The sequence below is a fragment of the Condylura cristata genome, unplaced genomic scaffold, assembly GCF_000260355.1.
Source record: "Condylura cristata isolate star-nosed mole 26May11 unplaced genomic scaffold, ConCri1.0 scaffold00038, whole genome shotgun sequence".
In the NCBI taxonomy this organism is placed as follows: domain Eukaryota; kingdom Metazoa; phylum Chordata; class Mammalia; order Eulipotyphla; family Talpidae; genus Condylura; species Condylura cristata.
In genome coordinates, this window is record NW_004567139.1 from 4,855,419 (window position 1) to 4,869,143 (window position 13,725).

Below are 13,725 nucleotides of genomic sequence, written 5' to 3' on the forward strand. Positions count from 1 at the left end.
TATACATATATATTACTCTTTTGAAAATTATTTCTGGTGCTCTTCATTTTTTTTAGTATAGATTCAGATTTTCACTCGATTCTATCTTTCTACTAGGTAACATCTATTAACTTTTCTTATGGTTCAGACTTATTAGCATGAATTCTTTGTGTATTGAAAAAAATTAAAATATATCCTTCAGTTTTAGAAGATATTTTAAGTTTAAGAGTCTGGATTGATTATTTTCCCTCAAATTTTAAAGATGTTTTTTCCATCTTTAAACTGCCTTACATAGTTTATTGAAGAAATCTTATTCTTAGCTTGAATTTTCTATGTATGGTTATGCTTTATTTTTGTGTTATAGTAAGATTTTCTTATGATATTTAATTTTAAGCAGGTTGCTGATGGTAGGTTTTGTGTCTTTTGGTTTATTTATTTTTTTTAACCCAGTTGTAGTTGACTAAACTGTGTCAATTCGTGGTTTGTTTTTTCTTAAAATTGGAAAATTCTCTTCCACATCCTTCCACATTCAGCAGAAGTGTACCTTTGCTGGTCACTGTGGGGAAAGGCGTTTCTAACCCTTCTTCCTCTTTTGGAAGCTGTTGTCATTGTATGGCTTCTCTCTGAGGTAATGGGCCTTTGAGTCTTTGGGACAGACTAGTCACTGCCCTGTTCCAATGATTTAGGAACTTTGACCTGTAAGAGAAAAGTTTCCAAGAAAGCTGGTGGTTTTATGCGGAGTCTGCTGAAGTCTCTTGACAAGACCCAAGAAAAAGGAATCCTGAGGGTGGGCTCCCTTAAGGCCTTGGCCTCCCAGGTAATCTCCATTCTAGCCCAAGTTGACTTGTATGAATTCATCACAATTTTAGCTTCTTTAAAAAAATATTTATTTTATTTATACAAGAAATGGGATACAGGCCACAGGTGCAGGGGTTGAGAGGATTCACCAGAGACAGAGTGGGGAGCAGAACAGGCAGATTGATGAAGTACACTGCTGAGGGGAGCAGCGGGTAAAATAGGAGAGATCTGCTGTGCCCTGTGGGTCACTCCCTGGCCAAGGATCAAACTCAGACTGCAGTGGCTGGTGATAACGTGATAGTGCTGAGACTTAAGCCCTTGTGCCACTAAAGAGGGCCCTGACTGGAAGTTTTATGGGAGAGCCAAAGGTTGTTGAAAGTGAAAGAAGATCTGTAAATTCTTGGAAATGGAAGAGAATTAGAAATATATGTTAGGGAAGGGGGGGGGGATTTGCTAGAGGGATTCATTGGTAGGCAAAACTACCACTCATCATGGTGAAGGGTCAAGGAAAATGGTCAAAGAAGTCAAAGCATGATTTGGGGTGCGGTTATATTGAAATAACTGGTAGTATCAATACATTTAGAACATCTTGAAACCAAATGCATTTACGCTTGGTTTCAATTAGCAGGAAGTAGCACTGATGTTTTTATGTTCTCTGTTATGTTGTCAGGGAATCTGGGTGTTGAATGCTACTGTAGGATATTACCAAGAGTTAGGAAATAAATCATTTCTCTATAAAACACTGAAATATTAAGTACGTTCGAGACAATGCTACATACTGTGAAACTAACAAAACTATCATATACTCCTTACTTGAACAGACTTAGTTGGGGGAAAAAAGTAAATAATAAGCCAAGATAGCCAGGGAAGGACTTGTATAATTCTTATTTATTTTTTATATGCTGGCATGGTTTAACTGCAGCTTCTTGATGTGATGTTACATTGATCTTCATTTTGTTTTCTGATGAGCATTTGAATATACTCACAATGTCTGAAAAGGTGGAAACTAAAAATAAAAGCTTTCTGCCTGGTGCTTTTGCAACATTGAGGCTAGGCTATTATAAACAATGATTTTATTAATTAATAAATGAATTTAGGATATATAAAGTGGGAAGCTTTGCAGAATAAGATTTGAGAAGCAATAGTTGAGATGAAGCCTGGAGAACTGGATAATGAATATAATTCTCTCTTACACACACACACACACACACACACACACACACACACGCCGTTCTAAGATTAAGGATGCTGAGAGTTTAGAGATAATGCTGTATGATATCTAAGACTTTGAGCTATAATATGAGAAGTGGGGATTAGGTTGATGGGCAGCCGGGAGACACTGAAAGATATTTCATAACCAATATGGAAGCGAGATTATATAACCCAGCTCAGCTAAAAGATTTGCAGAGTTGAGTTTCCTACCGGGCCTTCCTGCACCAAGGCCTATAGCTCTCTGAGTTACGCTGTGTGCAGTGTTGGCCCAATGTGGGAGGAACAAGGGCCATGCCCTCCTCCTGACCTCTCACTACCAAGAAATGGTACAAGATTCTTGTCTTGCTCTTCCCATGTCACTAGAGTGAGCCTTCTTATAAGAGGTTCTTTTCTACCAACGGAATAGGAAGTAGAAATAAGCAGATACCATGAAACCAGAACATTTGGCTTCTGTGATGTTGTGTTGTTTGTAAACTAGCAGGATCACAGAATCCATATGGAGGTTTCAGGGGAGATTCTTTTATGCCAGTTGCCATTATTGATTATTCCACTCACATCTTCCTTAGAGTCCAAGAGTTGGGTCTCAGAGATCCGGTGAGCACCCTGAAATCCTTTACAAAATGTATGTGCTTATGTGACATGCCTTTTATTAGTAAGAACAGCCACAGCTGAATGGATCTCTAACGCCTGGCATAATGAAGACCTACCATTCAGGAATAAACCCAGGCACCGAGTTATACCTCAGCCCAGTTAGGGTGCTGGCCTCACTTGCCCCTTACAGAGAGGGTCCCTTAAAATGCGTGAGCCTGACCACCACCCCCGTATCCTGGGGGTAACTGATTCAGGTGTGGGCATTGTTCAGAAGAGACTCCAGCCTTCCCAGACCTTGTAACTGATGGAACTGGGCACTTCCATCCAACCTGACTTTTTTTTTTTTTTTAAATCAGGTGACCAGGTGAGTATAGAAGGCATCAAGCATGCTAAATAGGGACAGGTGGAACAATCTGCATTCCCAGCAAAAGCAGCGGCATTGAATGAGGGCAAGGCAAAGGGTGAGTTTAGACGCTTTGGCCTCTCTCTCTCCTCATCCTCCTACTGGTGAAAGGAGGCTGTAGCCCTTTCCAAGAGAACTCCCTGCAGTAGCTGTCAGTGCTGGACATCCAGCCACTAAGCTGGCTTTGGCATCAGTGAGCTTCTCCACCCCCAGCCTGGCGTGGAACTTTCTGGAGGCTGAGCGTCACAGGTGCCTGTATTTCATGGATCAGGCTTGCCAAGCTGTCTTGGAGACACCGAAGGAAGAATGAGCTTCTGTGGGCAGTATTTCTGAGTCTTAGGAGCTCGGCAGGTAGACTGTGGGGGCTATCATGTTTGACATCGCTCAGGAGTTGGTTCACAATTACAAGGCTGTGATCAGATCCTGTTCATTTATTCTCCTTAAAATGACATGTCAGGAACAGAATCGTGTAATGGAAAAATTTTCTACCTTAGTCTTTTTATGATTTCAGTAAAGATACAAACATCCTCATTTTTCACAGGAGAATAAAAACGGTTAAACATACATCCAGCGAGGCTTGCAGCCTTTCAAGAGGTGGTGCATTACAAGACTGTGTCTGCTTTAGAATCTAAATCTTTTGAACCTAAAAGCTGCCATTCAAAGGTCATTTACTTTTCATGTCACCAAAAGCATGGGTGATACTTTAGAAGTGAGGGAATTCAAATAGCACCCACTGGGGAGGAGGAAGTGGGCTTTCAGGACAGATTGATTCATTCAATTTCACTTGTGTTAAGTTTAAAGAGAGAACAAGATGGGGGTGCCAGAGAGAAGAGGGAAAGGCAGGGTGATGTGAGCAAAGTGACCTTCAAGAGCCGTTCCGTCCAGAGGGCTTGAGATCTCAGGCTGACAGAGATGCAGTGCCGTGAAAGGGAACGCTCTGAAAATCCATACCCTTTTAAACCTTTCCCTAGAATCACCTTTTTTTTTTTTTTCATTTTAAAATTTCCTTTTTCTATGTGCAAATAGGAGATCTGTGTGCAAGAACAAGACAAAGTGTGGAAAGGGAAACATCCAGTCTGATACCCGATCATTCTTGAAGAGAATCAAAATCTAAAGTAGCCTGAGATTTTAGCCTACACACTTTCAGCTTGGTTTTCAGGGGTGTTTTTAGCCATGCAGAAAGACATTTGTAAAGCCAACTTTCTAGGACAAGGGAGAATAAAATAAAGCCAGCCATTGTTTTTCTGTGTCGATGGCCACGTATGTGGATGTCAACAGCTACAGTTGAGCTGTCTCCAGCTGAAGGAGGAAACCGTGGCTCAGAGGCTGAGAGTCACATGTTTTTGGTGTCATATGCCAGGGAGATGCTTGCTTAGCGAGGCTCACCCCACGCCTGTTAGTTCCAAGTCCCTTCCCCTTCCGTGACACGTTGCTATCAGAGGACAGTGCTGGGAGACCGTCAGAATATTATTTTGAGAGCTGGGATTAGTAACGAGACAGCAAAAAGAGAGCTGGAAACATTTGATTGAACTCAGTTGGCTAAGGGCATCTAAGTTCCAAGGAAGTGTGGGTTATTAACTCAACTCTTAGTTCTACTTAATATGAATCTAAACATATGCTCAGTCCCCCCCCACCAACCTCCAGGCTAGTTTTTTTTTTTTTCTGGAGGAAGAAATGCTGATACTCAGAGACATGGAGACAAGGAAATCCTGGGTCTGTCTAGTGCTTTCTAATTTTTTCTATAAGGCTAAACTTTCTTCCTTCCATTCCGTGTCTGCCTTCCACAAGAGTATTTTACCAAACAGTCTACAAAGTAGTAATTATATTTACATAAATATAGAATATATAGCCAATATGACTCAAGACAGTAAAATTGTATCACTAAAATAGAGTTTTTATAGGTGGCTGGTCATTCATGTGAGCTCTGCCTTCTGAATAGGATTTTCTCTAACCTTCCATGTGTTCAGTGGAGCAGTGACTATGGCTGCCTCCCCTGCTTTAAAGCAGAAAAAAACAAGACTGACAGGGACAGACCTTTTACTTAAAGAGCTGAACTGTTTAATCATGGCACTAATGGAACAAACTTGTCTATAAATCAGTAGGGTTCTTCCTTAAGTAGAATCATGTTCTTTTCATTGAATTTTATTTATTTAATGTTGAATTTTATTTATCTATTAAAGCTTTATTTTTATTTATTTATGCATACAAGAGCTGGCATGTAGGCCAGAAGTGGGGGGCAGGGGAGATAATTTACCAAAGACGGAGTGGGGAGCAGAGCAGGCAGATCTACTGAAATTCACTGCTGAGGGGAGCGGTGGGGAGGTCTGCTGTGCTCTGTGGGTGACTCCCTGGCTGGAGATCAGACTTGTGCTTTGGTGGCTGCTGATAGCTTCAGAGTGCTTAGACTTTAACCCCTGTGCCACCAGGGAGGCCCAGCACTGAATTTTAAAGACAAACATAGCCCCCAAAGTATGTCCTTCTTCAACTCTTTTCCTCTCTATGCTGGACAATATCCCGATCGAATAGCTGGAGACTGGTCAAACCAAGGCCCTAGAGACTTATTTACAGTTTGAGGAGGCATCAGCAAGTGCTGACTTCTGTAGAGGTTTGACTTCACCACACACATTGGCTAGACAGTTGTCTAATCGTCTCCAGTGAAAAGTCCCAATTCCCTTGCTGAAGGTTCAACCACATAGTAAATGCGGAGACCACGACCCTGGGCTGAGGGATCTGTGCCATGACCTCCTCCCCTAGCCCATAACTCTGCAGTCGTGTTTGCATTATAAACAGAACATGTGTTTCATAGAGTGTGAAAACGCCAACAGAAACTGCTTGCTTAATTTTGATCAAACTACTTGTTGGGAGAGTGTTGACAGCACTAGCGAGGCAGAAAGAGCAACTTGGGCTGGCAAGCTCCATCCTGTGGCTTTTTCGTTAATTGGTGTATCAGGATTTAAACTCTGCGGAGCGTGGCACTTCTATTTTGTACCGACGCCCAGATGCCTTAGGAGCAAAAGCATATTTGACACCTATTTATCTTTTTTAGGGGGTTGTCATGGGCACCGGGTGATGCTGACTCCGGTGAGGTCCTTTGAGGAGAGGCGGTGGGGAACTGGATGTGTTGCTTGGTTCTATTTTCATACCTGGCTCCTGTTTACCAGAAGGTTAAGTTTCTCCCACTCTGTCATCCCTGCCTCGCTCACCCTCCTGTAGTTGGGGTGCAGCTGTCTGTAGGGATGACCCTGAATATGCGTTTAGGCGGCCACTTGCTACGGTAGAAAGTCATCTTCCCTATTTATTTTTTAATTATTAAAGATTAGTTTTATTTATGCATACAAGAACTGCCAGAGGTACAGGGAGTGAGAAGATTCACCAGAGACAGAGTGGGAAGTAGAACAAGCAGGTCTACTGAAATGCCCTGCTGAGGGGAGCAGCGGGGGAGACTGGAGAGGTGTGCTGCACCCTGTGGGTCACTCCCTGGCCTGGGATCAGACTCATGCCATAGAGGTTATAGTGCTGACTGAACCCCTAGGTCATCAGGGAGGTCCTGTCTTCCCTTTTTAACATCTTATGTCGGTGGGTGGTGGCTTTGAAGAAGACCCCCCATCTTTTGAAAGAATATCCTCTTGGGTTTCTCTGGTGGTGCAGGGGTGAAAGTCTATTGCCAGCCACTGTGGCCTGGGCCCAGGTGGAAGTGAGTCGCTTTTGACTCTGCTCTGACTCCTGCATACAACTGCCCTTCCCAGCTAATGTGATGAAACCAGAGTCATAACACTCCCATCATGCATTGCCTTATTCCACTTATAAGCATACAAAAGCATATTTGAAAGAAATCATTTTTTAATTGCTTCCTTCTATTTACCTATTGTACAATAGATTTTTTTTTTATTTTTTTAGTTTATTTTTACATCATTTTGTACATTTTTTTTTCCATCTCAATTGTAATCCCCGCGGGTTTCCCATCACCAAGTCACCCATGTGCCATCACCATAATCCCGTGCATTTCCCTTCCCCCTCCCCGTTTTTGATCCCATTCCCCACTCCACCCCCACAGAATGTCTCTGGTCTATGGTTGTTCATTATTTTTGTTATTTTCTCGCCTGGTCCATTATACTCCTGCTATGAGTGAAACCATCTGGTATTTTTCTTTCTCTTTCTGACTTATCTCACTAAGCATGATCTTTTCTAGCTCCATCCAAGTTGCTGCAAAAGACATGTGTTTCTCTTTTTTGGTTGCTGAGTAATATTCCATTGTATATATGTACCACATCTTTTTTACCCAGTTATCTACTTTTGGGCATTTGGGCTGCTTCCATGTTTTTCCAATTGTAAACAAAGCAGCAATAAACATGGGGGTACAGGTATCTTTTTCAATCAGTGTTTTTGTGTCTTTTGGGTAGATACCTAGGAGTGGGATTGCTTGTACAATAGATTTTTATCAAAAATATCAGGGCTGATATTTTTAGAGAAACTCTCTATGTGTATGAGAAAGTCTATGGCTATAGTTTATAGAGATATATAATGATCTGAAATGCTTACTAGAGACCTGACTCCCAAGGGGATGAAGGTGAGAGGGTTCATCGGTTGAAATTTCTTACATGCACTTGTGGTACTTAGCAAACACATTAAAATATTAAATCCAATCAAGTAAAAACAGCTACAGAAATGCATTCTTCTAGAAGAATTTGGCTTTCAAATGGATAAACAATTGTGATAATTTTTCTGTACCATCCACAAGCCAGTTTTAGGCACATTCTATTTTCTATGAATTAGTTGTCATTAAAAATTAATTCAATTATAGTGATCAGTGTATTGCATTTTAATTCTTCTAGCATGTGCCAAGCTTTTGTGCCTTTTCAAAAATAGATGAATTTTGTTTAGATGCGTCGACATTTATGCTTTTGTACAAACAAATGTTTATGTTGTTAAATTTCATGCCAAAATTCCATTTTCTCACTTATGAAGTGCATCTTCTTATTCTGAGTTTCAACAAAGTCCTCCATGATAGGTAGCAGTAGGCCAGAAGCGATGATGTTCTTTGAGAGACTTAGGCCACATCCAGTGACCCTGCCTCCCTGGTGGCCTATGGGTTAAGTCTCTGCAATTACTTCCATGTCTTGATTTCAGTCCCCAGCCAGGAAGCTGGGGATCCCAGCACCCCCAGAGATCCAGGGATCCCTCAGCATCCGTATTTCTGCATTTCATTCATTCATTCTTTCATTCATTCATCCTTTTGATTATTACACACAGTGTTACTTATGTCATTTTCGGATTTCTGGTTTCCCTCAAGTCTTGCCAATAGATGAAGGACTGGGAGCGAAGGAACTCAGGAGACTAACACAAATGCAGTTCTAGTAACCTGTTCTATTCCAGGGGGCCCAGCTGCTCCCCTCTACTGTTAAACTGTGGGCATGAAGGCTCAATAGTAAATGCCAGGCATTCTGGACTCGATGCAACTTAGTTAATGTTTATATTTGATCACTGAATCACCTTTTTAATAGCCAGCTGGTGTTTTGGGCTATAATATCTAACTACTTTTGGATAAATCAGGCTGGTCATTCTAGATCTCTCACCTGACCAAAATACTGAGTTTTATTGATTTATTTATTTCATTTTTAAGGTATTTACTTACACATCAGCACGCATACCCACTGTGATGTCTATAGATGACTAATAGAATATTCTCCTGGTCGGAAATTCCAAACTGTCCATGGGTTTCATGGGGAGCCCAATGTGAAGCGTCTAAAGGTTTCTGGGCTCTAAGTTTTCACCGTCTGGATTTGAAGACTGAATGTGCCCCTAATTATTAGGTTTGTGTTCTGCTGCATGTTAGTTAAATCTCTCTAAACCTCAATCTGCTCATTTAAAAAGGGGGTTTGTCATAAGGATTAGCGTATATAATGCGATCAAAGCTCTAAATACAGTGTAGGGTGTTTAGTGATCACTCCGTAAATGTGGTTTCTCATTTTGGGGCTGATGCTCTTGCCGTTGCCTGAGGTCAGCATTTACTGAGGCAATAGAACAACTCCAGTAGCTGCTCTATAAAGGTGGGTTGGAATAGGAATTTCCTCTGATGGCACAATGGCTCAGCTGGCCTGCAGAGTCCTCAAGAATATGTTTCTAATCCAGACATAAGTCCAGCTACTTCCTCACACAAACCTGCTTTTGTCAGAGGCTCTCCTCAGGCCACCTCTGTGAAATCCCCGGTGGAGGAGGAAGGTCTTAAACCCCATTCAAATTCCTTAGTCCTTCAAAGACAGCTCACATTTCAGGTGTGTGAAGCTCTTCCTTAAAATGATATCCTTTCCTCCCTTTCTCCACATGCCAAGGAAATGATTATTTTCTCCTCACAGTTTGATGGGGTGTTATCACGCTAAGCTGGCGTGATAAATGGCCACAAACTTACTGGCTTACAGAAATAGAAATGTGTTCTCTTAGAGTGTTGTTGGCTAGGAGGCTCACACAGGCCTCAAGTGGCTAAGACCCAGGTATCAGCAGAACTCTCTTCCTTTCCACAGGGTATCCTGTCTCCTGTTCACTGAGGTATTGGCAGGATTGATTTCCATGCAGCTGTAATACTGAGGTCCATGTACCCTCTGGAATGCTGACTGGAGGCCACCCTAAGGCCTCAGAGGCCTTTTCTCAGGCCCTCAGCTATGGCTTTACACCCCAGAACAGCAGCAGCTCTGCTTATCCTTCACATGCTTCTGTCTTCAGACTCAGCCTTCTTCCGTCTATAAGAACTCAAGTGATTAGACTGGGCCACCCATGTAATCCAGGATGCTCTCCTCTGGGCCTGTCACCATAGTCCTGCTTGAAACGTTCTCTTTTTGGCCATATAAGGGTCTGGGCATTTCTGAGAGAAAATTATTCTGCTACTTGGGTGGTTAAAATCCTGTTAGGACTCCAGTGTCACACAACCATTTTTGAATTGTACAGGTTTTGTCCATCACGGCAGACTCTTACCTCCTGGAGATTCTGGATGGTAGTAGACAAGGATGGGCTTACAAACTTCTGTTAGTCTTGTCCTATTCCACCCCCAGGGCTCCCCAGGGGTTGACTGAGAAGACTCTGGTCAACTGTTGAGTCTGTTTCAAGAGAGTCTTCAATGTCCTTGATTTTATATCTTGAATAATCAACTTGATGAAGGACTTATTATGTTTTTTTTTTTTTTGAAGACTGTGTATGAGGTTCCTCCTGACACCAGAATCTTCCTGGGACAAATGCCACAAACTTGGCTGTGCTTGGAGGGGATTAAGTAGCAGGTGTCGTGATCTTGGAGCTGATCTTCAAGATCAGCTTATTGGCTTAGAAGAAATGTTTGTCCTATTACATTTGTTAATGTCGTGCAGCAAAGGCAGAGGAAATAATGCGCTCTCTGCATGACAAATATTTGTTTTCCAGGAAACTGTATTTAAATGTCTTGTATGTTTACATAATAATTTTATGAGTGAGACAATTACTTTATCTCACCCTGAATAATCTATCAAAATATGACAACCTCCCTTCCTAGCTTTTCCTTCCAGCACTCCTTCGTAATTCTCCCTACTTCTACACTGTGGCTAAATATATGAAACACATTTATTCAACAGCAATGTTTAAGCCTTTATACTAGATTTTCCTTTTTTAAGGATTTTATTTCTACTCCTTTCCCATGAAGACAGTTTCTCATCACTGAAATCCTAATCAAATTCCATAAAGAAGCCTTTTCATCTACACAAAAATACCAGTTTTTTTTTTATTTCTAGAGACTAGTGCCACATCTGACTCCACAGAACTAAAATATGCACCCTGTTTTAATTGATAAAGGTGCCATTGAGTAAATTGATTGACAAGGTTCTATCCTTAACTCTAATCCCCAAAACCCACACCATAGAGTATGATAAATGTTGCCTGATTTTGTTTACTTGCTCAAAGTTTAGGATGAATCTTTTGATTATGGAACCTGAGGGTATTTTTAAGAAAGATTTCTTCTACTGAAGACCTAGTGAAAACATTGTTATAAAACACTGTGTGGTATGAATGAATACTCATTCTGTTCAAGGAAACAGAGAAGGGGGACTGTTTAGCACAAAGCTGATAAGGAACTCTCATGTTCTGCTGACCTCCTAGATCTGTGTTCAGAACATGCTGGATCTAACCAGCTACATAATACAGACATGGCACAAGTCACCACAAATAGCATCTATCATTGTGACTGCATGTGCTATGTTTTGCCATGATGTTATCTACCTATTTCATCTCATCTATTTTTTAAAGTAGAATGAGTCTATTAATGAAATATCATTTCACATCTTTTTGATGCAAAATAGACTCACCATTCACCTTTGCAATAATATTTCCTCATTAAATCTCCTCATTAAGTATTAGGAAGCTTTTCATAATCACTGAAAGCCTGAGTGGGGTAAGAGTTCATCATATAGAAATAGATGTATTTATACATCCACAGCTTATTATCTATAGAACATTCTGTCCCACAGCAAATCCTCAATATAATAAAATCATTTAGGAAAAAACAACTATCTCTAACTTGTACTTGGCAACTGATCATGGATCTCCATATTGTATTCTCCCGGAAATCTATAAAAAGGAAAAAATAATGATCTCACAAAGGCCTGTTGTTTTGGCGAGTAGTGAAAAGCAATTGCACTTCTCATATTGAATAGCAGTTGGTATTTTGTAAATGGTGAATGCTGGTATGATTCCAAGAGCCAGGAGAAAGATCAGCACAGGTAGCATATCACAGCTCAGCAATTCTGCTCATAACTGGGAATTGGGATGCATCCGAGGAGTATTGATTAGGTAGCCAGGTACTTGAAAATATGTTTCTGGAAGCAAAATGAGATGATGATGAGGGACATCTTATCATAAGCCATGCCAAAATAGGTATAAAAGGAAATTATTGGGAAAAATAAATCCATTTGGGCACAAAAGATATTTCTAACAATCTGCTCCTACAGGCAGTAAGTAGTCTCTGTTCAGAATTTAAGAAAAACTGGAGAGTATTTAGCAAAGGCTAAAAATGTGCAAGGATCTAGTTGATGTTAGGCCATGTTTTCCTCACTTTAGACTTTGGCTATACACACACCCACACATGTGTTTTTAATGTGCCCATCTATGACGTCAGGTTAGTAAGGAACCACCTGTTTGTGGTCTTTCATTTTAATTTTTTTTAAGGTTGGTTGTACTTTTATTTTCTTCAAAGATTTACTTTAATTTATGCATACAAGAACTAGGGTACAGGCCAGAGGTGGGGGGGCAGGGGTGAGAGGATTCACCAGAGACAGGGTATGGAGAAAAACAGGCAAATCTACTGAAATCCACTGCTGAGGGGAGCAGCAGTGAGACAGAAGAGGTCTGCTGTGCCATGTGGGTCACTCCCTGGCTGGAGATCGAACACATGTTACAGTGGCTGAGGATAGTTTCATAGTGCTGAGACTTAACCTCTGTGCCACCAGGGAGGCCCTACATTGTTATTTTCTTATCCCACAAAACCAGAGTTAGACATGAAGCGCATCCCTGGCCTCATCAATGCTTTGCAGGCTTGGGAGTGCGGGTGCTCTTGTGTCTTTATTGACAAGGGCATCAATACATAGTGGTCTCAGTCCTCTCTGCATATCACACCTATGACCTGGGTTCGATCCCTGGCCAGGGAGTTGACCAACATGGCACAGCAGACCTCTCCAGTCTCCGCACTTCTCCCCTCCACCTGTCGTGCTCCTCACTCTATCTTCAGTGAATCCTCTGCTTCCCACCCACCTCTGGCTGCACCCCAGTTCTACACCAACAAAAAAATACTAACTCATGACTGGTCTCACATCGTGTGCTCTGGGACCTGATCTCTGCTTTCATTCCTGGTAACTGACAACCTGCTGCCCTCTTCACGCTGGATTCCACTTCATCTCCTCCCCATGGGTGTGTCTACTCTGGATTTCCTCATGCAGCTTCTTTCTCCAGGAACCCAGGCCCCAAATCCTAACATCTTCATCCCTTTCTTCTCTCCCTGTCTGAAGATGCTCCTTTTTTTCTCACATCTGTCCAATCTCCTTCATTGTCACGTTTCCGGTCGATCACTTCAGACACAGCCTGTACAGTGGTGTAATTATGGTCTGCCTTCTCCTTCTTTATTCTGGCTACCCCCATTCCCCCCCACCAAAAAAAAAAATGGCAGTCACCCGGGACATGATCCAGATCCAAAAGTCTTCAGTGGTTTCAGCAACAATCCAAACTGCTTTGTCTGTCAGACCCAATGTGCATATTGAACCCTATGTTCATTCAAGAATTTTTAGTAGGGGCTACAAAATTATTTTGTACTTTTGTTGTATAACTTCTAGAATATGCTTCCCCGGATGCATTTATATACCAAAGTCTTACCCTTGTCCATAAACTGTAATTCAAGCCTGATCATGTCTGAGGACCAAAATATTAATTCCATTTGCTGTATGTTGAAAATATTTTGGAGAGTCTGCTGTTATTAGTCATACCCTCCAGATAGAATGCTTTTTCCTGCAATGGAAGCAAATTGTGGGAGAAGTGGGGCGGTTGTCTGCATCTTGATGTGGAGATGAGTAACGTGTGTGGCATTCCTGAAAGGCGGGTGGCAGAATGGAGAGGAGAGCCAAGGTCCTCTCACTCCCAATTGGCACCTCCACCCAAGCCAGCTAGGGGAGGCACCTTGATGTCTGCATTATGTGCTGCCAGGAGCCTCGAACTCAAATCTGACTCTGCCACTTATGAGGACG